The 23,691-nt window shown below is 35.5% G+C and overlaps 1 protein-coding gene across 15 annotated transcripts in view; it reads right to left on the bottom strand.

The window, feature by feature from the left end:
* LOC106082501 (CUGBP Elav-like family member 4) overlaps positions 1 to 23,691 on the bottom strand; it is a 1,058,181-nt gene that overhangs the window by 410,933 nt on the left and 623,557 nt on the right. The window lies entirely within an intron of this gene.

The raw sequence follows: 23,691 nt of genomic DNA, 5'->3' as shown, positions 1-23,691 counted from the left end.
AGCACAATTTCGGCTTTAATTGGCTTAGGATCTCAATAGGGAGATCGGTTTATATGGAAACCATATAAGGTTTATATGGAAACCATATAGATTGGATCATTTTTAGCACAGTTGTTGGAAGTCGTAAGAGAAGATTTCCTAAATTTGAGCCAAATCGGGCGACAATTGCTGTTTCCATGGTACAAACGGACGGACATGGCTAGATCGACCTAAAATTTCAAGCTGATAAAGAATATATGAACGCACTTTATGGAATCGCAGGTCATTATTTTGAGGTGTTGCCAACAGAATAGCTAGATTAGTATACCCCCTTCTTATGGTGGTGGGTATAAAATAGCAGATTGGCCACCAAATTCTTTAGAAGTCCTCCTTTTACAAATCGTAGGTCAGTAATACTACCGAAGAAGACTTTTTTGACAGCAGTAATAATATAAATATTAATTAAACAAATAATTATCCAAATTAAAATTAATTTTAAAATTTTAGTATTTTAAAATTGTTATTAAAAATTAGTGCAGGTCCTTCAATAATTAAACATTACCAATAAACATAGCATGATGAAAAGTTTCCTAAACGTCATATTACACGCTTAAGAGGTTCGTGTAACTAAACCCTTTTAGAATTTTTAATTACCGTTAATGGCTGGTAACGTTATAACATGAGTTTCAAATGGAAACTGTAGCAGTAAAAACTTACAGCAAGAAAAAACTTTATGGAAAAACCCCCTTGGCTTTACCTACCAACTCTGCTCTACCCTACTCTTCTTTGGTAAAGCAAATGTGCCTTTGAATAGGAAATTTGCGTTTGTCACAAGTCTAAAAATTACTTTGACATTTTCCTCAACGAAAGCAGTTTGCTAATGTTGTTTCCCTTTAATTTTAATTATTGAGAGTTGTGTTGAAAATACATTCACATACAGTCTCTTTTTAAGTATTTAAGTATTAAGCCATGACTACTACCACTTAGCTGTATGTAGACATGTCCGTTCGGGACTAGCCGATAACTGCCTTCAAAGACAGGACATACTATTGGCAGCCTTTCAGGTTGATTTTCTACCTCTGCTGCTTCGTCAGAGTCACTCGCATTGTCATCGTCAGCGTTGTCATCATCATTAGTTTGTTAAGTTAATTAAATTGCTATCAAGAAATGTTAAACAAAAGCTTTATAATAAAAGAGTTGTAAGATTTTGATTTATATGCAAATTGAATGGTGAACTAACAAAATGGAAAGCAGGAAATACTCAACTCTCCTCAAGAATCAGCGTCTCCCCTGCTTTGCCCTCCCCTTTGATATGATAATAATGACTCGGTGACGATCCTGATGAGTTCCACGTTTGTCTTTTTCTGACATCCTTGGTTCGAACAAGAAGAATCCTTCTGTATTTTACTAACTTTCTCCCATCCCCACTGTTTGAGCTGAAAGGAGGGGCAGCAATTCGCAAATGATTTACTTTTAATTAAAATGAAAGCATTTTTTGTGCTCTTGCAATAAATGACGCCTTTATTTGCAGAAGAGATGTTTCCATTCACTGTACAATCCTTGTATGTACTTTGTGAATAAATGTATCGCAACAAGCAAAGAAAATGTACTGCAAAAAAAACCCCCCTATCAGAGGAGGTAAATACTCTCTTGAAGGACTCAATTAGCTGCAATCACCTGTCATTAGCAAAATTAATTAAAGTCATCTTAAGAAAGACACAAAACGACGAATCAAAGATAAATAGCGGGATGAGAAACTTAAGGCAAACTCTTGAGTTGAAGGCTGAAAGAGCCACAAGTGAATTGGATTTACTTGAAACGGGAAAATCTAAGAAGCCTTGACAAGTTCTTGAAGCCCTTAAAGTAGGCAGAATGTTTTTTAAAGAGGAAGAAAACAAAATAAAATAAAACAAGTAAAAGCGTGCTAAGATCGGCCGGTCCGAATCTTGGGAACCCACCACAATGGCTTCTGCTCAAAACTTATACAAAATAAATATAGTTAAAGGGCATAATTTTATTCCACATTCCAAACTTCCTGTAAACCAGCAAAAATTTAAGCTTCTAGGAACCGAGCAAGGATAATCGAGATACCGGTTTATATGGGAGCAATACTAGGCTACAGACTGATTTGGACTGTACTTGGCACAGCTGTTGGATGTCGTAACAGAACACGGCACATAAAATTTCATCCAAATCGGACAAAAATCGCTGCTTGTAAGGACTCAAGAAGCAAAGTCGGGAGAACGGGGAATATGGGAGCTATTGGGTTGCCCAAAAAGTAATTGCTGATTTTTCATATAGTCGGCGTTGACAAATTTTAAACATTAATCGAATTGGATCGTCATGTTACTGAGCGTGAGATAGTAGAGAAGTTAAATATACCAAAATCAACCGTTCATTATCACATAAAAAGTCTTGGACTGGTGAAAAAGCTTGATATTTGGGTACCACATGTATTGAAAGAAATTCATTTAACAAACCGAATCAACGCTTGTGATATGCACCTTAAACGCAATGAATTAGATCCGTTTTTAAAACGAATCATAACTGGAGATGAAAAATGAATTGTTTACAACAACGTTAGTCGAAAACGATGACGGTCCAAGCATGGTGAACCAGCTCAAACTACTTCAAAGGCTGATATACACCAAAAGAAGGTTATGCTGTCTTTTTGGTGGGATTGGAAGGGTGTGGTATATTTTGAGCTGCTTCGAAGGAACCAAACGATTAATTCGGATGTTTACTGTCAACAATTGGACAAATTGAATACAGCCATCAAGGAGAAGCGACCAGAATTGGTCAATCGTTAAGGTGTCATATTCCACCAGGACAACGCTAGACCGCACACATCTTTGGTCACTCGCCAAAAACTGAGTGAGCTTGGCTGGGAACTTTTGATGCATCGACCATATAGCCCTTACCTTGCACCATCAGACTACCATTTATTTCGATCTTTGTAGAACTCCTTAATGGTAAAACTTTCGGCAATGATGAGGCTATAAAATCGCACTTGGTTCAGTTTTTTGCAGATAAAGGCCAGTTACTCTTTCTTCTATGGACTTTAATCTTCTATGGACTTCAAAAAATGATAACTTTGTAGCGAACTCTCTCTTCAATGCTGCCCTAAGGAATGACCAATCCTACACATTCGGTTGGCGCCTAATAAACATCTTGGCCGCCCCCATTAATAACTGTTTGGCGTAGTTGTGTTTTCGCAAGGGATCCCACCCAACGGTGTGCGCGCAATTTTCGAATTCCCTTAGCCATTGGCCCACATCTGGCAAGCCTTCACCAGCGAAACTCGAAGTCGACCAACCGTCGATGAGACTTCTCCATAATATGATTCGCCGTCTTATTGTATAACCAAAAGACCGTAGTACTCTAGAAGATGTGTCTGCAACTCGACCATATTTCCTACTTATCATCCCGTCAACCGTAAGTCCGAGTATAGTCTCTGTCTATTAAAATCAAATCCAATATCAGTAAATTTCGCTTTACAAATTTTCGATTATAGTGCCGTCTATTACTGAAAGAAAAAAATATATATATTTAAATATAGTAATTTTATCGTATTTAGGGTAATAGAAAAGTACATACAAAAAATAAATTAAATATAGAAATTCAAATTTCCATCAAAATATTATTTAAAATTATCGTTAATATATCTCATTCAAATATAATTTCTTTAACGTTTATTGCCCAAGCTCATCGAGTGTGCCTCGAAAAAATACAAAACAAAATATTCTAATCAGAGGCAAGCAAAAGTTTACAAAACAAAGCAGTTGCTCTCAAGCATAAAGGGATTTCATCAACATATTTTTCAAAATCGAGGGTCATAAGCACCACAAATCAATAGCTCTCAAGCCATCAATATAAAAAAAAAATATTTTTTAAACTGAAAGTGAAACAAAAATGATAGTATCAATCACAGTTTTTTAAAAAGGTGATTGAAAAATTTTCAGTTGAAAAAATTGCATATTCAATTAAAACATTGATTGCTTAATTAAACTCAATCAATTTTAAAATTTTAATTATTTTTATACCCTCCACCATAAGATGGGGGGTATACTAATTTCGTCATTCTGATTGTAACTACTCGAAATATTCGTCTGAGACCCCATAAAGTATATATATTCTTGATCGTCGTGACATTTTATGTCGATCTAGCCATGTCCGTCCGTCTGTCCGTCCGTCCGTCCGTCCGTCCGTCCGTCCGTCCGTCCGTCCGTCCGTCCGTCCGTCCGTCCGTCCGTCCGTCTGTCTGTCGAAAGCACGCTAACTTCCGAAGGAGTAAAGCTAGCCGCTTCAAATTTTGCACAAATACTTCTTATTAGTGTAGGTCGGTTGGTATTGTAAATGGGCCATATCGGTCCATGTTTTGATATAGCTGCCATATAAACCGATCTTGGGTCTTGACTTCTTGAGCCTCTAGAGTGCGCAATTCTTATCCGATTGGAATGAAATTTTGCACGACGTGTTTGGTTATGATATCCAACAACTGCGCCAAGTATAGTTCCAATCGGTTCATAACCTGATATAGCTGCCATATAAACCGATCTTGGGTCTTGACTTCTTGAGCCTCTAGCGTGCGCAATTCTTATCCGATCAGAATGAAATTTTGCACGACGTGCTTTGTTATTATATCCAACAACTGTGCCAAGTATGGTTCAAATCGGTTCATAATCTGATATAGCTGCCATATAAACCGATCATGGGTCTTGACTTCTTGAGTATCTAGAGTGCGCAATTCTTATCCGATTGAAATGAAATTTTGCACGACGTGTTTTGTTATTATATCCAACAACTTTGCTAAGTATGGTTCAAATCGGCCCATAACCTGATATAGCTGCCATATAAACCGATCTTGGGTCTTGACTTCTTGAGCCTGTAGAGGGCGCAATTCTTATCCGAATGGAATGGAATTTCGCACGACGTGTTTTGTTATGATATTCAACAACTGTGCCAAGTATGGTTTAAATCGGTCCATAACCTGATATAGCTGCCATATAAACCGATCTTGGGTCTTGACTTCTTGAGCCTCTAGAGTGCGCAATTCTTATCCGATTTGAATGAATTTTTGCACGAAGTATTTCGTTATGATATCCAACAACTGTGCCAAGTATGGTTGAAATCGGTCTATAACCTGATATAGCTGTCATATAAACAGATCTGGGGATTTGACTTCTTGAGCTTTTAGAGGGCGCAATTCCTATCCGATTTGGCTGAAATTTTGCATGACGTATTTTATTTTTACTTTCAACAACTGTGTCAAATAAGGTTCAAATCGGTTCATAACCTGATATAGCTGCCATATAAACCGATCTGGGATCTTGACTTCTTGACCCCTAGAGGTCGCAATTATTATCCGATATGCCTGATATTTTGTACGACGGATGACCATCAACAAACGTGTTTATTATGGTCTGAATCGGTCTATAGCCCGATACAGATCCCATATAAATCGTTCTCTCTATTTTACTTCGTGAGCCCCAATGGGCCCAATTCTTATACGATTTGGCTGAAATTTTACACAGGTTTCAAACATATAATTTAATTGTGGTCCAAACCGGACCATATCTTGATATCGTTTTAATAGCAGAGCAACTCTTTTCTTATATCCTTTTTTGCCTAAGAAGAGATGCCGGGAAAGAACTCGACAAATGCGATCCATGGTGGAGGGTATATAAGATTCGGCCCGGCCGAACTTAGCACGCTTTTACTTGTTTTAATTGATCTAATTAAAAAAGTGATTGAAATTTTCGAAGTATCCAATTAATTTTTTAATAAGAAAAATTAAAAACTTAATTGAAAAAAATTAAAATTTCATATTAAAATTTTTGCGAAAACCGAGCTGTATAGGGAGCAACCTCGAACACGAATTTGAGGTTCATGTTTGGGTCCATGATCACTCCTTAGAAACAAACACTTCCGGAGAGTTTTTCAAAAATGAAGCGGAAATATTGTTTCCTGAATTATAAGTATTTAGGTCTAGCTACGGACATAGACTAACAGTTAATAATGTATTTTTATTACATTAGCTTTATGAATTACATGCGTTGGTGAAGTAAACCCAACAGAAAACCATTTATTTAGAATATGTTATAATTATATCGAAGCTAAAGAAGCCGTCATGCCATTAATATGCATATTTGATCATTGCAAATGCAAATCTGCCCATGAACATTCCATTAAGGAACTGATCATTAATAAGATTATTATTGCATTTAGATGTTTAGAAAGGTAGTCGAAAGAGCGTTTGTAGTGGAAATTTATCTTCTAAATATATAAAACGAGTATTTATATAAACTGACAGTCATAGCAGTGCTGTTGGTTCTAAAAATGTTTTGGATTCCATTAAAAAATATTGAAAGAACTTACTGCCTAGACCACCAACATTTTTTGTCACTCGATTCGTTCGCCAACTCAGCTGTTTGCCCTCTTTAAAATCAGCTGTTTTCAATGAATTGGCGAACGAATTGAGTGACAAAGAACAACAAATTTGTGGTCTTGGGCTTGTTCAATTAAAAAGGTTTACATTTTCAATCACATTTTATACATAAAATTTTTTTAGATTCAATTAAAAAATGATAGAATCAATTGATTTTTTAATTGCAAATTCCAATCAAGATCGTAACTGATGCTGCTGTCACCGTCTATTGGAATTGCTCTGCTACCACGATCGCTAACGTCTGTCTGCTGCATATTTTCATCCCTCATGCTGCTATAGTATTTCTGCTGCTTCTCAATGCCTCTCACTGCTGCCGTAGCGTGTCATCTGCAAAGCTTGCATAGATGTTGTTTCTTCTTATTGTCTCGGTTTCAAATTTGCGAGTAAAATATATGAGCGTATCTCTTTGATTTTTCTGTCTGTTGCCACCACAGTTCATAAAACTTCACACATACAACGAGTCAATTATGTGCTCTGACTAAGTTCGTATGCACTTGACTTACGATCTTTACGAGCATTTGGCATCTTTTTATTCTGCAAATAATTTCACAATGTTTGTATATTTTCTCTCGTCAACAAAGAATTTCACAATCCAGGTCTTTTGATTTACGTTACAACACTTGAACACTTGCCGAACCGTCTTTTAAACTTAATTTTTTGTTAATGTGGTTTGCAATTTATTATTCCTAAATTTGACACTCAAATGCCACTTATGCCAAAGCAAGTGACTGTTATACATGCCACATGAAAATAATGTTGGATAGAAACGCTTTTCATATGACAATAGAGCAAGAGTTGATCGAACGTTTCAGCAATCGTTCAGTGGAAGTGCTTTCCAATTTGAGTTTCGGACATCGTGTGTTGTTGCGAATGAGCACTACTCAGATGAGTGTCATGTGAAGCCAAAGGAAGCAGAGGAATGCCACAATAAGCAAACAAACGGCAAACACCCATAGATCAGCAATGTTCAGCCCTTTGCGTTAGCGTTCAAGCTACGTCACACGCATCCAGTTTGTCTTTAGAGTACATTTTTAAGAAATTTTAAATTGTGGTCGGACAGTTGAAAATTTTGTGGGTTTTTTGAACATTTTGGTCGGAAAATATTTTCTGTTCTGGCTACACTGCACGCAGTATTATTCTCTTTGTTTTACTCGTTTACCCAAGCCATAACAAAGCACGCACAATAATGTCAGCGCTCATTTTGAACGATAGCCGTGTGTGTGTGTCATCATTCAGTTACGATTCGTGTGAGCCTCGTGAGTATTGCTCAAAATGTAAAATACGATCAGTTTATGCTCATTAGCAAATGCACTTAGTTGCTCAACGAATCATTTTTATGTCTTGGTGGTTGAGAATAGTAAGCGTCAACAACGATTGCTGGTATAAGGTGTGAGCGTGTCATTCACTTCATGTCTATTGTGTGCATGTCTATTAAGTGGCTTGCTGCTATTCTCTGATTCAAACACCAAATTAGTTAAGGAAAAACCAGTAAGGAAAGGCAAAAGTCGGGTGGGGCCGACTATATAATACCCTACACCACCTAGTATACGTGCTACTTTTAATATATACAACTTTTCTCCAAATCTAGTCAGAATTTAATTTTGCATACCTATTGAAATATTGCCATATCGGATAAAAAATATATATGGGAGTAGTAAATTTAAATCGAAACCGAATTGCGCACGTATTGGGACGTCAAATTAAACACCTCGTGCTAAATCTTGTTAAGATCGGACTAATAAAATTGTGGCTGTTACAGCCTTAAAACGGATGAAATATATATATATATATATATATATATATATATATATATATATATATATATATATATATATATATATATATATATATATATATATATATATATATATATATATATATATATATATATATATATATATATATATATATATATATATATATATATATATATATATATGTGGATTCTAAAGCTTTAAAAGTCCATAACGGATGAAAGATATATATGGGAGCTATGTCTAAATTTGATCCGATTTTTATAAAATTTTGCACACATATGTAGACCTTAAATAAAACATTCCGCAACAAATTTTGTAAAGATCGAAACAAAATTGTGGCTTCTACAGCCTTAAAAAGCCATATCTAATGAAAGATATATATGGGAGCTATATCTAAATCTGAACCGAGTTTTTCAATAGCGTTCTTCCTTGGGCCAAAGAACTGACATGTGCAAAATTTCAAGACAATAAATGCGACCTGTACCTTGATCACAAGAATACATGGTCTGAATCATGGTAAAGTATGTTAAAGTTCATGAGAGAAGTCGTTGTACAAAATGTCAGCCAAATCGGATAATAATTGCGACCTTTAGATGCTCAAGAAGTCAAGATCCCAGATCGGTTTATATGGCAGCTATATTAGGTTATGGGTCGATTTAAACCATATTTGACACAGTTGTTGGAAGTCATAACAAAACACTTGCAAAATTTCAGCTAAATCGGATAAGAATTGCGCTCTCTAGAGGTTCAAAAAGACAAGATCAGTTTATATGGATCCTATATCAGGCTATGGACCGATTTGAACTATCTATTGCGCCCTATTGAGGCTGAAGAAGTCAAAATCCCAGATTGATTTATATGTTGTACACAGTTGTTGGAAATCATAACAAAACACCGTATGTAAAATTTAAGTCTAATCGGGTAAGAATTGCGCCCTCTAATGACTCATGATGTCAAGATCGGCTTATAGGGCAGCTATATCAAAACATGGACCGATATGACCCATTTATAATCCCAACCGACCTACTCTAATAAGAAGTATTCGTGCAAAATACAAAGCGGCTAGCTTTACTCCTTCGAAAGTTAGCGTGTTTTCGACAGACAGACGGACGATTTTGCTTCTTGAGCCCCTACATGCGCAATTCTTATCCGAGTGGACTGAAATAATACACAATGACTTCTACAATATTCATTATTATTTGTTTGCCTAAAGAGAGATACTGCGCAAGGAACTCGACAAATGCGATCCTTGGTGGAGGGTATATAAGACTTGGCCGGGCCAAACTTAACACTCTTACTTGTTTTATTTTATTTTTAATTTATTTTATTTTATTTTATATTATTTTATTTTATTTTATTTTATTTTATTTTATTTTATTTTATTTTATTTTATTTTATTTTATTTTATTTTATTTTATTTTATTTTATTTTATTTTATTTTATTTTATTTTATTTTATTTTATTTTATTTTATTTTATTTTATTTTATTTTATTTTATTTTATTTTATTTTATTTTATTTTATTTTTTTTTATTTCATTTGATTTCGTTTTATTTTATTTTACTTGAACTTGAATCGCCACTGTGCTACTAAAATGATGATGTTATAAAAAAGTTTTCTTTTTTTGCTTGGCTGGTTGAAAATTTAATTGTTGCGAACAAATTTAGGATGCCAATTTTATATATATTTTATTTATTAAGTTAAGAGTATTCAGAATATATATTCAGTTTTCAAATTCATTTTTTTTTCTGCCAATTTTAAAACCCTCTTAATGTATGCTACATTTGCTCTGACATTGAAAACAAAGTTCATTTCCTCGCATTACCTTTTGCTTTAATTGCAACTAATTTGTATGGCTTTAATTAAATACTTCCATGAGTTTAAGGCAAACCCAAAAACTTTATATGCAACAAAATGTCATGCCATGGCAGACTGTGATTGTATGGACTTCTAGGAGCAAAAGCTAAATTTCTTCTAACTGAGTAAACATTAACATTTACTAAATCGCCATGGCACAAAAGCTTTTTATATGTAATTACAATTTTCTGAACATACTTGCCGTACATATAAAATCAAATCAAATTATTTGCTTGTATGCTGGCAGCAAAAGCATGCATGCGTAGGAAAATAGAGAGGATAAATCGAACGATGACATTTGTGCAAGCACATGTGTGGCTATGGATGACAAGTAGATCCTAGCTTCAATGCTCAAATAGTTGGAATAAATACCGAGAAATTAAGCAAACATTTGCTACCGTTATAAGGAGTCTTTGCCACACACATACATATGCACATTTATAATATATATGAAATGAAAGCATGGACACACACTGGAAAAAAATTATTAAAATTTTTAAATGGAAAAATAATTTTGTCTTAAATATATGGTACGCAACGTTTTGAAACAAAATTTGAAAAACATTTTTCTATAGAAACAAAATTTTGAGAAAGTTTTCTATAAAAATAAAAATTTTGACAACATTTTCAAGAGTTTTAGAAAACCTTGTATTTTTTTCTTCTGTTATCTGTTAAAGTTACCCATGATTGCCAACTAATAAAAATTTTGGGCAACCATTGGATTGACAGTTATCCCTATGGTAAATGCCAACTAAAAACACATGATCGTAATCGCACATTGACAGCAAAAAGAACTATTTTAAGAAAACAAATAACAAAATTTTGCAAAAAAATTTTATAGAAATAAAATTTTCACAATTTTTTTTGTAGAATTAAACAAAAAGAAACAAAATTGTTTATAAAAATAATATGTTTTACATAATTTTCTATATAAATAAAATTTTGACAAAATCCTTCACAAACAAAATTTTGATAAAAAATTCTTTGGATATAAAATTTTGAGACGAAGTGTTTTGGTATTACTTCCAATAACTATGTTTAGTATGATTCAAATCAGTTCATAATTTGGTATAGCTGTCATATAAAACGGTCTTGGATCTTGACTTCTTGAGCCAATATAGCGCGCAATTCTCATCCGATTTGCTGAAATTTCGCATGAGATGTTTCGTTATGGCTTCCGAAAAATGTGCTAAGTATAGCGCAAATCGGTAGATAACCACATATAGCTGCCATATAAACCGATCTGTGATCTTGACTTCTTGAGCATCTGCAGGGCGCAATTCCCTTCCGATTTGGAAGAAATTTTGTATAACGGCTTCTCTCACGACCTTCAACATACGTGTCTAATATGGTCTGAACCAAGCAATAGCTTGATATAGCTCCCATACAAGGCCCAATTCTTATCCGAATGGACTGAAATATTACACAATGACTTCTGCAATTTTCGGCATTCAATTCATTTATGGTCCGAATCATATAGCTCCACTAACATAACAGTTCCTATTCATTATTCTTTGTTTGCCTAAAGAGAGATACTGCGCATAGAACTCGACAAATGCGATCCATGGTGGAGGGCATATAAGATTCGGTCCGGCCGAACTCAGCACGCTCTTACTTGTTTTTTCTTATTGTGTAGCTGCATTTGCTGCAACCTACTCCCGAATTTGGGATCTAATGGATGGCAACTATAATAATGTTGGTCAATTCGGCACGTATACGTTTAATTTACAACCAGATCAAGTAAGCCAACGTACCAACGAACGAATGCTTCGACATGCCCCCAATAACCCTCACTTTTGAATGATACCGAACCACATCAGAGAAACATTTTATGCAAATTGTGTGGGGAAATGCAAAACGATAGTAGAGTAGAGGAAGAATATATGACATTGACCATAAAAAGGATACGATTCGTGTTTGTTGGGTCGTCCAATGTGATTATATGTATGCCTGTGTTTAAGTGTATTTTTGTTAATACTATTGCTGCCAAAGGTTATCATAAAGTAACGCACATACACACGCATATATACCCCAACAATCGAGCACATGTGCGAATTGCTACATACTCTCTTGCAAAGAAATAGACAAATGTACTTTTGTACTGCCATAAAAATGAGAGTTTTGTATGCAAATACAATTTGGGCTTTTGGTACAATGTTGATTTATATGCTACCATACATTTGTGCAGAAAATCCAATCTTTTTTCAACTCAATTTGGATATGATGACCCTTTTAAGGCTTGAAATGTTTTAAAGCAACTAAATGATGGAGTTACTCATATGTTTGGAAACATTTGTTTGCACAAAAGTCGTTTTGTTTGATTGTTTGTACCATTTTGTTTGGTATTGCGATTATGAAAAGTTTGGGAAAATTATTATAAACAAATTTTGAAAAAATAACCAAATTTTATAATATTAAAATAATGCAAAAATGATGTAATCAAGCATTTAAAATAGATTTTTATACCCTACACCACTACTGTGGTACAGGGTATTATAACTTAGTGAATTTGTTGGTAACACCCAGAGGGAAGAGAGATAGACCTATTGATAAGTATACCGATCTACTCACAATCACTTTCTGAATCGATTTAGCTACGTCCGTCTGTATGTCTGCCTCTAATTTAGTCATTTGTTAACCGAATCACACGAAAATTGGCACAAAGTATGATTATGACTCCTGGTATTGCTATGGAATTTAATGGAAATCTGTTCAGATTAAGATATATTGTAGCTCCCATATATATCTTCGTCCGATTTTGAATAATACTCAATAATTTAGTAATTTGTCAAAAGATCTTCAAAAAAATTTGCCACAAAGGTTTCTCTTATAACTCTTCTGATGACTGATGAATTTGAAGGAAATTTTTTCAGTTTTAGATATAGCTCCCATATATATATATGCATCTTCCGAATTTCACTTTTAAGGACTTTACTAACCCATTTAAGGCCATTACTAACCCAAATATAGACCGATCTGAACCATATACGACACGAATGTCGAAAAGCCTAACATAAGATGCTCTGTCAAATTTCAGCGAAATCGGATTACAAATGAGCTTTTATGAGGCCAAAACCTTCAATCGAAAGATCGGTCTATATGGCAGCTATATCCAAATGTAAACCGGTCTGAGCTAAATTAAAGGGGGATGTCGAATGGCCTAACATAACTGCCTGTTCCAAATTTCGGCGAAATCGAACAATAAATAAGCCTTTAATGGGCCCAAAACCTTAAATCGAGAGATCGGCCTATATGGCAGCTATATCCAAATGTGAACCGATCTGGGCTAAATTGAAGGGGGACGTCGAATGCTCTAACATTACTTACTGTCCCAAATTTCGGCGAAATCGGAGAATAAATTAACCTTTTATGGGCCCATAAACTTTAATCGAGAGATCGGTCTGTATGGCAGCATGAGCAACTCTGGACCGATCTGGGCAAAATTGCAAAAAGAAGCCGAAGAGACTAGCAAAATCACTGTCCCAAATGTTGGAGACATCAGACAATAAATGCACTTTTATGGGCCCAAAACCTTAGACCGAGAGATCGGTATATATGGCAGTATGAGCAAATCTGCACCGATCTGGGCAAAATTGAAAGAGAATGACTGAGGGCCTAACACAATTCTTTTTATAGGACTTTTATAGGACTAAGAGGGCAGATTAAGTTCGAAGATAGGTTCTATCAAACTATATCTTGATATGGCCCCCATATAGACCGATATACCGATTAAAAGTCACAGTAGAAAAGTCCGTCCGTCTGTCAAAATCACGATAGCGGTCGAACGCGTAAAGCTAGCCGCTTGAAATTTTGCACAGATACCCCACTTTTTTCAAAATCGAAAAATGCCAAAATTCTTCTGTGAAATACTTCTTTTTTTGTTGGAAAGAGAACTGACCCATGGCGATGACAGAAAGTCAGAAATAAATTTTGTACTGATTGCCAACACACTATTTATGGGCCGATCCTAATCTTTTCAAACCTTCAAAGTTCCGTTGTCTTTGCGAATATCTTATTCTTATTATGCAATGTTAAGGACTCGACCGAATCCTTCACATTTTTCAATTCATTGCTGATGGATTTCAAAAAATTTATATTTTAATATTGCGAATTATTAAAAAGTTTTTTTTTTCCTGTTAAGGCGAATAACATTTAATTTCACAATTTTTCGATTTGTTTCTCTTTTGAGACTAGCTCAATGATCGGAGATTCAAATGTGCAGGGCTCAAACCTGAACAATCGGAGCAGCAGCGAAAGTAGCTGTCGTTGTCCAGCGTTCGAAGTCATAATTACTACTTCTATAAGATGCACACAAATGGCATGTGTATAGCATGGAAGCTAAGTAGGAAAAAAAAGTCTATCAAAACAAAGAAAATACATGCGGTGGAAAAAGAACAGCTAGTGTGAAAGGTATCAGACTTGTGTTAGTGTCGTGCTTACATAGTAGACACGTTTTCGCGGTATATTCGATATAAGTACGACCAATGTTTGAAGCCTCCACACCTAATATGGCCGATGAGTTATTCTAACTAAATGACGAAACGCTTTCCATGGTGGTTGGTGCGTGTAGTGATCTCTGGCTTTCCTTTTCCATTACAAAAACCTTCGATCATTGAGCTTGTCTCGAAAGAGAAACAAAACGAAAAATGACTAATTATTCTTTGGAAAAGTTTTTCAGACTAACAAGCAAAATATTTCTTTTAGATACATTTTTTAAACAATATTTTTTTTCACAGATAACACTATGTATCTCTTAATAATTATATTGCGATACTGTCTTAAAAAAATAATTGCATTAACCCATTAACGACAAAAAATATCTAAGAATTGAGCTGCTTTAGAAAAATTCTAGCTCGGAAAAAGGAATTCTAGCTTAGGAAAAGGGTATCGAAATGAAATTTGGATTGGCGTAAAGTGGACCACTGAACCCAGTTACAAAATTTTTTTCCGTCATGTTTTGGGGGAATATTGGCTTCTCGAAAGTCGTACATTTTTTTTATCCCAAAAATCAAACGATTTTGATTGAATCCAGCGTTTCTCGGTAAAAATGGTCGTAACAAAAATTAAATTTAAAATATTTATAAAAATTACTACGTCAATATAAATTCTCTAACTTATGAACATATAAAATTTAATTAAAATCAAATAACGGAATCAATGGTCAGACGCAATGGGTTAAAGTGTTGTCTTTAAAAAAAATTATTGAAATTTGTCTATAGAAAAAATTTTAGAAAATATTCTTTGGGACAGATAAGTATAATAAAAATACTTTAAAAATGTAATGTCACAAAATGCAAAATTTTATTGAAATTTCGCTTTAAAAATAATTTCGAGGTTATCTTGTCTTTAGAGTGTTTTTCGCTGAAACTAAATCCTTAAAAAATCGTTAAAATTTAGTCTTAAGAAAAAATTTTATTGAATTTTTTTTACAAATATTGTCTTGTTATGTTATCTTAAAAAAATATTACAGAAATTTTGCCTTGGAAAAATAATTTCAAATTGGCCCGTGCTGAAGTTTTGTCATTAGAGAATGTTACGCTGAAATTTTGTATTTTGTATTTGTATTCTGTTATGAATTCCAACATCTGTGTTATGTATGGTCCGAATCGAACTATATGCTGATATAGCTCCCATATAAACCGATCGCCCGATCGCACGTTCTTGAGTTCCAGGGGCTCAATATTTGTCCGATTTAATAGGAATTTTGCACGTGGCGTTCTGTTATGACTTCCAATAACTGTGTTGAGTACGGTCCGAATCGATCTATAAACTGATTCGCTCCCATGTAAACCGTTGTCTCGTTCATTATTGTTCGGTTCCCAGAGCTTTAAATTTTGCTGGTTTAACAGAAGTTTGGTATGTAGAATAAAGTTATGCTATTAAACTAAATTTATTTTGCATACATTTTAGGCAGTACCCATAGTGGTGGTTTCCCAAGATTCGTGCCGGCCGACTTGAAACATCAATTCCGCTACTAAATATGCAAGTTACCAACGCATTTGTCAAATAATACATGAACAAATTTCGATTTTGCATAAAAATCCGGATGACGAAAAGCTTTCAATATAAGTAATTTATTATTTCATTGAAGGAGCTCGATTCTTTATTTCTTGATTTATTCATCGATATTTCGCATTTTAATAAAATGCATTTTCAATATATGATCTACAAAAATTAAAGTTATTTTAACACAATTAGCATCACTGTTTTGAATTTTTATTCAACTTACATATCTAAATGAGAAACAAAACACCTGGAAAAACTTAAAGACTGTCTTCAACTGCCGTTGACTGCTTTGTTACTGTCTATTCTTTTCGCTATTGGACTTTGTTCACCCGTTGCACAAAGAGTCTGTAGTTGCTCGCGCATCCCTCTGTGCCTGCCTTGTAGTTCATGCGTTTTATTGTTGTCGTGTTGATGATGTGTAGCGTTTCTAATCTTAGTCTCTTGTTGTAGTTCATCTCATTATCTATTATTCCCACTCTCTCTTAGCTTATGACGTTCTGTTGCATAGCGTTTTTTCTGGTGCGTGTTGCTATTCCTTAATTTAATGTCCGATTTATGTCTCGCCATTCTGGTTTTTAATTAATTCTTGGTAGTTCCGATATATATTTTTTTATATCCTGTGGATCCATTTCCATTGCCATTTATCCGGGATACCACATTTGATGTTTTCCATATTCTCTAATTTTGTCCTTGTATTGGTAAAAAGTTGCCTTTGGGTCTTAGGGGTTTTTATTATAGATATCCGAGGTGGTGAGTATCCAAAGTTGGGCCCGGCGGAACTTAATGCCTGGAACATGTAGTGAATCTGGTATCTCTTGACATCCGCTGTTTTCTTAATGCGGTGTTACTTTATAAATTAATAAAATTAAGTTTTGTAAACATGTAATGACTTCGAAACTTTGATTCTGCATCTAAGTATGCAAAATACCACCACATATTCCAAATAATTGATGGTAACATTTCGATTTTGCATAAAAATCCAGACACTAGTCATGACAAATGACATCAAGTTTGAATCATGGATATTGTCGCCCAAATTAATGGCCCACAAGAAACTCAACTATCATGGAATTGTTCATATACTCTAAACTACTCGTATTTGTATGCTCAATCGTTATCTCAGTTATTTGTCTGTCTCATTGTCGATTTTTTGCTCCAAAGGTATGGGAAAATAATCACATTCTAAGGGGTAGTATATGGGTGATAGCCCTGTATGGGGGATAATTGGAAACTATCTCCATGAGTCCATGTTGATCCTTCGGAGCATGAGTGAGTATTACATTTGGTAATACATTTATAATGGCCTCATGTGCAACATTTCCATATATTCGAAGCAGCTCATTGCAACGTAGGCCTTTAACATTCTGGCATACTTCCCACAGCAGACACGTATAGGTAGCTACCACAAATACAATTGTAAGGCAACTTACCGAATGTAACTTTGGGACCCATCGGTAGACTGCAACCAAAATTTCAAATTGCATTCACAAGTTGATCGAAATCATTTTGTGAAAATTTCGTTGTAGGAAAATTTTTATTTATAATTTACAACATGTCCATCGGCAAGGACATCAGCAACTACAATGCGGCTTCTGATGATGATGAACGAAGCCTCAACTTCCTTTTGCCATGGCAGCAGACATGTTGTAATTTTCTATGTTATATGAACTACATTTGCGTAATTGAGATAGTGTGGCAGCAACTAGAGCTTATTGCATATGGTCAGTCACACAAGCACACAAGGCTTAACTTGTAGGGAGTGTGTGCCTTGCTGACATTCTTTGCTGTTACTATTTTTGATTGAAAATCATTTACTGTTTGCATCAATGTAAATGTAAATAACCTTTCATTTCGCATGGCAATTAAAATGCGGAACAAGACATTAGTTACAGCTAGCAAGTGTTTGATTAAAAAATTATAGTCTGTAAAATAAGCTATGCGAGAGTTAAATATGAGTTTAAATGGAATTGTGATATATTTTTGGGTGAGAGAAGGTCAATATTGGGCAGCAAGAAAGGCACAAATGATTTTATACTGCAACAAAGAAAGATGAAAAACAATCAAAATTTTGCCAAAAGATTCCCTAGAAAAAAGATTTTTAAAGAAAAATTTCCAATAAAAAATTTTTTAGATTTTTTTTTTACGGAAAATTTTCTTTAGCTATAAATCTTACCCAGAATTTTTTCTACAAATTAAAAGTTGAAAAAACTTTTACACAAAAAAATGTTAATTTATTTTTTTGAAAATAATGAAATGCCCAAAAAAGAATAATCTTATTATGACCAAATTTTTCAACAATTTGGCAAATTTGTTCAAATAAAACTTGAAAATGAAAAAATTCGGCAGAGCCCGGCCTGGGCACACCGAACTACAGCGAAAGCGTTGTCCAGCATTCGAAGCTATCAGTATAACATCTAACAGATGCACAATATCATATCACAATAGAAGAAGTGTTATTGTTGCAGACAAAAAATCTGTCATAACCCGAAAACACATGCATTGGGAAAAGTGCAGCTAATAAACAGGGTTGTCACGCGTGGTTAATGTAAGCCCTTGAAGCCATCACACCTAATATGGTCGAAAAGTTTTCTAATCAAAGACGACATTCGTTGTTGGTGTGTGTTGCGATTTCTGGCTTTCTTTTTCCATTTGCAAAGAGAAATCTCCGGTCATTGAGCTCGTCTCAAAAGACAAACAAACGCAAATTTTTTTAGGGATTGATTTTTTAGCAAAATTATTTATAAACAAAATTTTTTATAAAACATAATTTGAAAATCTGTAAAAAATTCAAATTGCAAAAAAAAATTTTCTAATAGCTCTATAGAAATAAAATAATGAGAAAATTTTCCATGCAAATAAAAATTTATTTAGATTCAATTGCAGGATATTGTCCGGCTATAGCTGGTCAATGTCAGCCGATGGCTGATCTCAGTACAGAGAAAAATAAATCCGGCAAAATTGTGTTTATTTGTTGCTATAGTTGTTGAATAAGTTGGATTCAAATAAGGGAAGTAAGATTTTACTTGGTTTCTATAGCGCTTGTGAATCAAGTCGTCTTTAAGAGCCCTGTTTAAATTCGATGGTGTGCTTTCCAACCTGCTCTAGTTGGATTGGCATGTAAAGCACCATGATCCATTTGACAAATTCTGCTTATGAAGATTTTGGCGAATCAGAAAACGGGATACAGATAGCCGGTCAAATGCTTCTAAGCAAAATCACAGAAAATTTGCCTTAATTTGAAGTTCTTTGCTGTGCTAATCTTTGAATCGGGAGGCTAATGTAGTGCAAACGTTAGCACGTCCGCCTGTAACGCTGAACGCCTGGGTTCGAATCCTTGCTATACCATCAGAAAAAATTGTTTGCGGTGGTTTTCCCCTCCTAATGCTGGCCACTTTTGTGGGATTCTATGCCATGTAAAACATCTCTCCATAGAGGTGTCGCACTGCGGCACGCCGTTCAGACTCGGCTATAAAAAGAAGGCCCCTTATCATTGAGCTTAAACTTGAATCGGACTGTACTCACTGATAAATAAATAAATAAAATTTTGACAAAATTTTCTACAGAAGTAAAATTTTTTTTGATATGGAAATAATTTTTTTCCTCATTGAGCGAAAGAGAAGGAGAAAACAAAAATTGTAAAATTTAATAAAACTTAAAATTTCGGCAGAGCCCGATTGGGATTCGAACCTGGGCACACGGAGCAACAGCGAGAGCCATTGCCGTTGTCTTAGCGTTCGAAGCCATCAATACAACTTCCAACAGAAGCACAAAATCATGTGTAGTACGGAAGAAGTGTAATTTGTCGCAGAAACAATGTCTGTCATTAGACAAAAATACATGCATTGGGAAAAGTACAGCTAATAGACAGGGATGTCGAGCGTGGTTAATGTGGTAATTGTATCATAGATGCGTTTTCGCTATTAATACGATTCAAATACAACATACCAACGCACGGCCCTTAAAGCCATCACACCTAATATGGTTGAAAAGTCTTCTAACCAAAGACGAAACGCGTCCCATGTGGTTGGTGTGTGTTGGTATCTTTGGCTTTCCTTTTTCCATTTGCATCTCCGATCATTGAGTTCGTCTCGAAAGAGAAACAAACAAGAATTGTAAAATTTAATTATCTTCGCCATAACAACAAAAAACTTGAAAAATGAAAATAAAATTTCGACAAAATTTTCTATAGAAATAAAATTTTGACAAAATTTTCTATAGAAATTTGGATCGCACCACCCATCTCCCAGAACTAGCGTTTCCGAAAATTAGGGCAAGGGGGAAGTCCCCCCACACGCACAAACGAACAAACACAAATTGTTTTTGATACATAAGATTGTGCCAACATTTTATTTCCATAGAAAATTTTGTCAATTTTGTTTTCATGAAATTCACAGATGGTGAAAATAGGGAACTTAACCCTCCACCCCCAATAATACCACCCAACAAGACACTAATACCGCTTTGGGAAATATGGATTTCAAATGAAAGGTATTTAAATGTAGAGTACATATCTGACATCAACATTTATTCCTTAGTGTCTGAGGCGTAGGGGGCCTCCCCTCCTCCAAAGCTCGCCAAATGGAATTATAATATACCAATAATGAAAATATGGGGCTCAAATAAAAGGTATTAGAGACTAGAGCACGAATTTGATACATGCGGGTCCATCTCAAATACCCGGACATATTTACCGACCATAGCAATATAAGGCTCAAATGAAAGGTATTTGGGAGAAGAGTACCAACACAATGGGGCGAAACATCTGAAGAGCCGTACCAGCACCCCCAAACTGAACTTATTTCCGGTCTATCTGACAGCTATATCTATAGTCTGATCTGACTCATATTTGGGTCGCATGTCGGGAGGCTTAAAAGAACTTACTATTTCAAATTTGAAATCGGATAAAATATAAAGCTTTTATGGGGTTCAGACCCTTTATCGGCAGATCGGTCTATATGGCAGCTATATCTAAATATGAACCGATCTGAACCATATTAAAGTCGATTATCGGGGGGCTCAAATAAACTCACATCAGATGACGGGAAGCTTAAAATAACTCACCGTTTAAAATTTCAGCGCAATCGCGTAATAAATAGAGTTTGCATGGGCTTCAGACACTTTATAGGCAGATCGGTCTATATGGCAGCTATATCTAAATATAGTCCGATCTGATCTATATTTGGGCCAGATATCGGGAGGACTGAAACTACTTTCTGTTTTAAATTTCAGCGCAATCGGTTAAAAATAAAGCATTTATAGGCATTAGACCTTTTATTGGCAGATTGGTCTACATAGCAGCTATATCCAAATATGGTCCGATTTGGCCCGTTCAAGAACTTAACCAGCGTGCATTTTAGCGCAATATCGTAATTTTTAAAGGCTGTAGAGTGATTACAACTGACGGACGGATAGACAGACAGTCGAACAGACACACCGACATCTTTAGATAGTCTTAGAATTTTACGACGATCCGATATGTATGTACTTTGTAGGGTCAGAAATTGATATTTCGATGTGTTGCAAACGGAATGACTATATGAATATATCCCCTATTCTATGGTGGTGGGTATAAAAATTTATTTGTGTTTGTTTGTTGCTTTGTTTGTTCGTCTGTTCCGTATAAGACTCAAAAACAGCTGAACCGATTTTCTTGAAATTTTCACAGATGGTGCATATTGATCCCGTGGTGAAAATAGGGTACAAAATTTTTTGATATCTAAAGAGGGGCGGACCCACCATCTTACTCTAATTTTCGAATACGCCAGATCTCGGAGATGGGTGGTGCGATTTAAGCGAAATTTTGGGTGCACTCTTATAGAAACCTACAAACAAAAACTTGGTGGAATACCTAGGGGGCCGCCGCACCCCCAAAACCTACCAAATATATATTTAGACCCATCACGACAATGTGGAGATATTACTCGACCATGGCAATACAGGACTCAAATGAAACGTATTTGTGAGTAGAATACGAATCTGATATTCAAATGTGCGACCAAGTTTCTGGGCTTCTTTCCCTTCTCCAAAACAACCCCATCTAGGACTTATTTACTGACCATGGCAATATGGGACCCAATTAAAAGGCATTTGAGAGTTGAATACGAATGTGATAGCCAAATGTGGGACCAAGCCTTTGGGAGGCCGCGCCTTCCCAAAAACACCCCCACACATGGCAAATTTAGAAACATAGCAAAATGGGTCTCAAATGAAAAGTCTTCGTGAGTAAAGCACGAATCTGATATCAATATTCAGGAAAAAGTGTCTATGGGGTCAACCTACCCCCACAACATCTCCTAATTAGGACGTATTTGCTGACAATCGCAATATGGGGCTCATTAAGAGGTACTTTAGAGTAGAACACGAATTCGATAGATAATTTCACGAACATGTTTTCAACTATGGAAATATGGGGCTCAAATTAAAGGTATGTGGGAGTAGACCACAAATCTGCAACATTGAGGACCAATTGTCTAGGGGACGACCCACTTATTTACCGATCATGGCAATATGGGACTCAAATGAAGGGCATTTTGAAGTAGAGTACGAAATTCATACCCACTCTCGGACCACGTTTCTGGGGGACCAAAGCATCCCCCAAGCCCACCAACCACAAACCTGGGGGCCTTCCCACTCTCAAAATCCCCATGCGAATATCGGGCTTAAATAAAGTCTTTTAATAGTACTTCTAACAACCAAACTTAGAAGACCCTAAAACCGCCGAGCGAATTCATAGACCAATAAAGATCATATGGGATTCAGATAAGGGCATTTTTATTGTTATACTGTTAGTCAAGCGTTATACATATACTATTTTTGTAACATGGTATTTCACAAATACAAAAAAAAAATAATAAGTGTGGAACTGAACGATGCCCCTAGCCCTGAATATCTTGATAGCCACCTTCAAAGTTCTTGACAAAATGGGGCTCAAACAAAATCGTGTTCCAGCACGATGCTGATGTTATTTCAGGGTCCGCCCCCAAAATTCCCTTCAAACGGGCATTGTTTGCCTACTGTTTGGGGGTCGTCTCACCCCATTAACTCCACTAAGCCAATGACAATACTGATATTTTTGCTGGGCTAAGTGCGTAGGTGGCCGCCCCACCCTACATACTCCCCAAACTGGATATATATTTGTATATTATGGCAAAAAGGGGCTCATATCTCATTTTATGGCCAAGTTTTTCAGGGACGCCTCACCTCATAAACTCTTCTCTAAACCATATATCTATATATACCGACTATAGCAATATGTAGCTCTAATGTGGCTTTTTGGAGAAGGGTATGAATCTGATATCCACTTTCAGGGCAAAGGGTTTGGCTACTCCAATCTACTACCTAAACCAAGAGAATGAAGTAGATCCCACATCCAAACTTAAATGGGCGGACCCTCCCCTTACCTTTTTTTCTAAAACGACAAGTCTAGGAGATGGGTGGTGCAATTTAAGCGAAATTTAGTTTGTTTATAATAACTCAAAAACAGAAATTTGTTATCCATATTTAGGGTGTGATTTCCAGCGGGCCGCTCCGCCACCAAAACCCGCCAAATGGAAATATATACCAATAATGACAATATGGGGTTCAAAAGAAAGGTAAATAAGACTAGAGCACGAATGTGATATATGGGGGTCAACCACACCCACAA

This window comes from Stomoxys calcitrans, chromosome 1, assembly GCF_963082655.1.
Source record: "Stomoxys calcitrans chromosome 1, idStoCalc2.1, whole genome shotgun sequence".
Taxonomy (NCBI): Eukaryota; Metazoa; Arthropoda; class Insecta; order Diptera; family Muscidae; genus Stomoxys; species Stomoxys calcitrans.
This window is presented reverse-complemented; position numbering and strand designations above follow the sequence as displayed.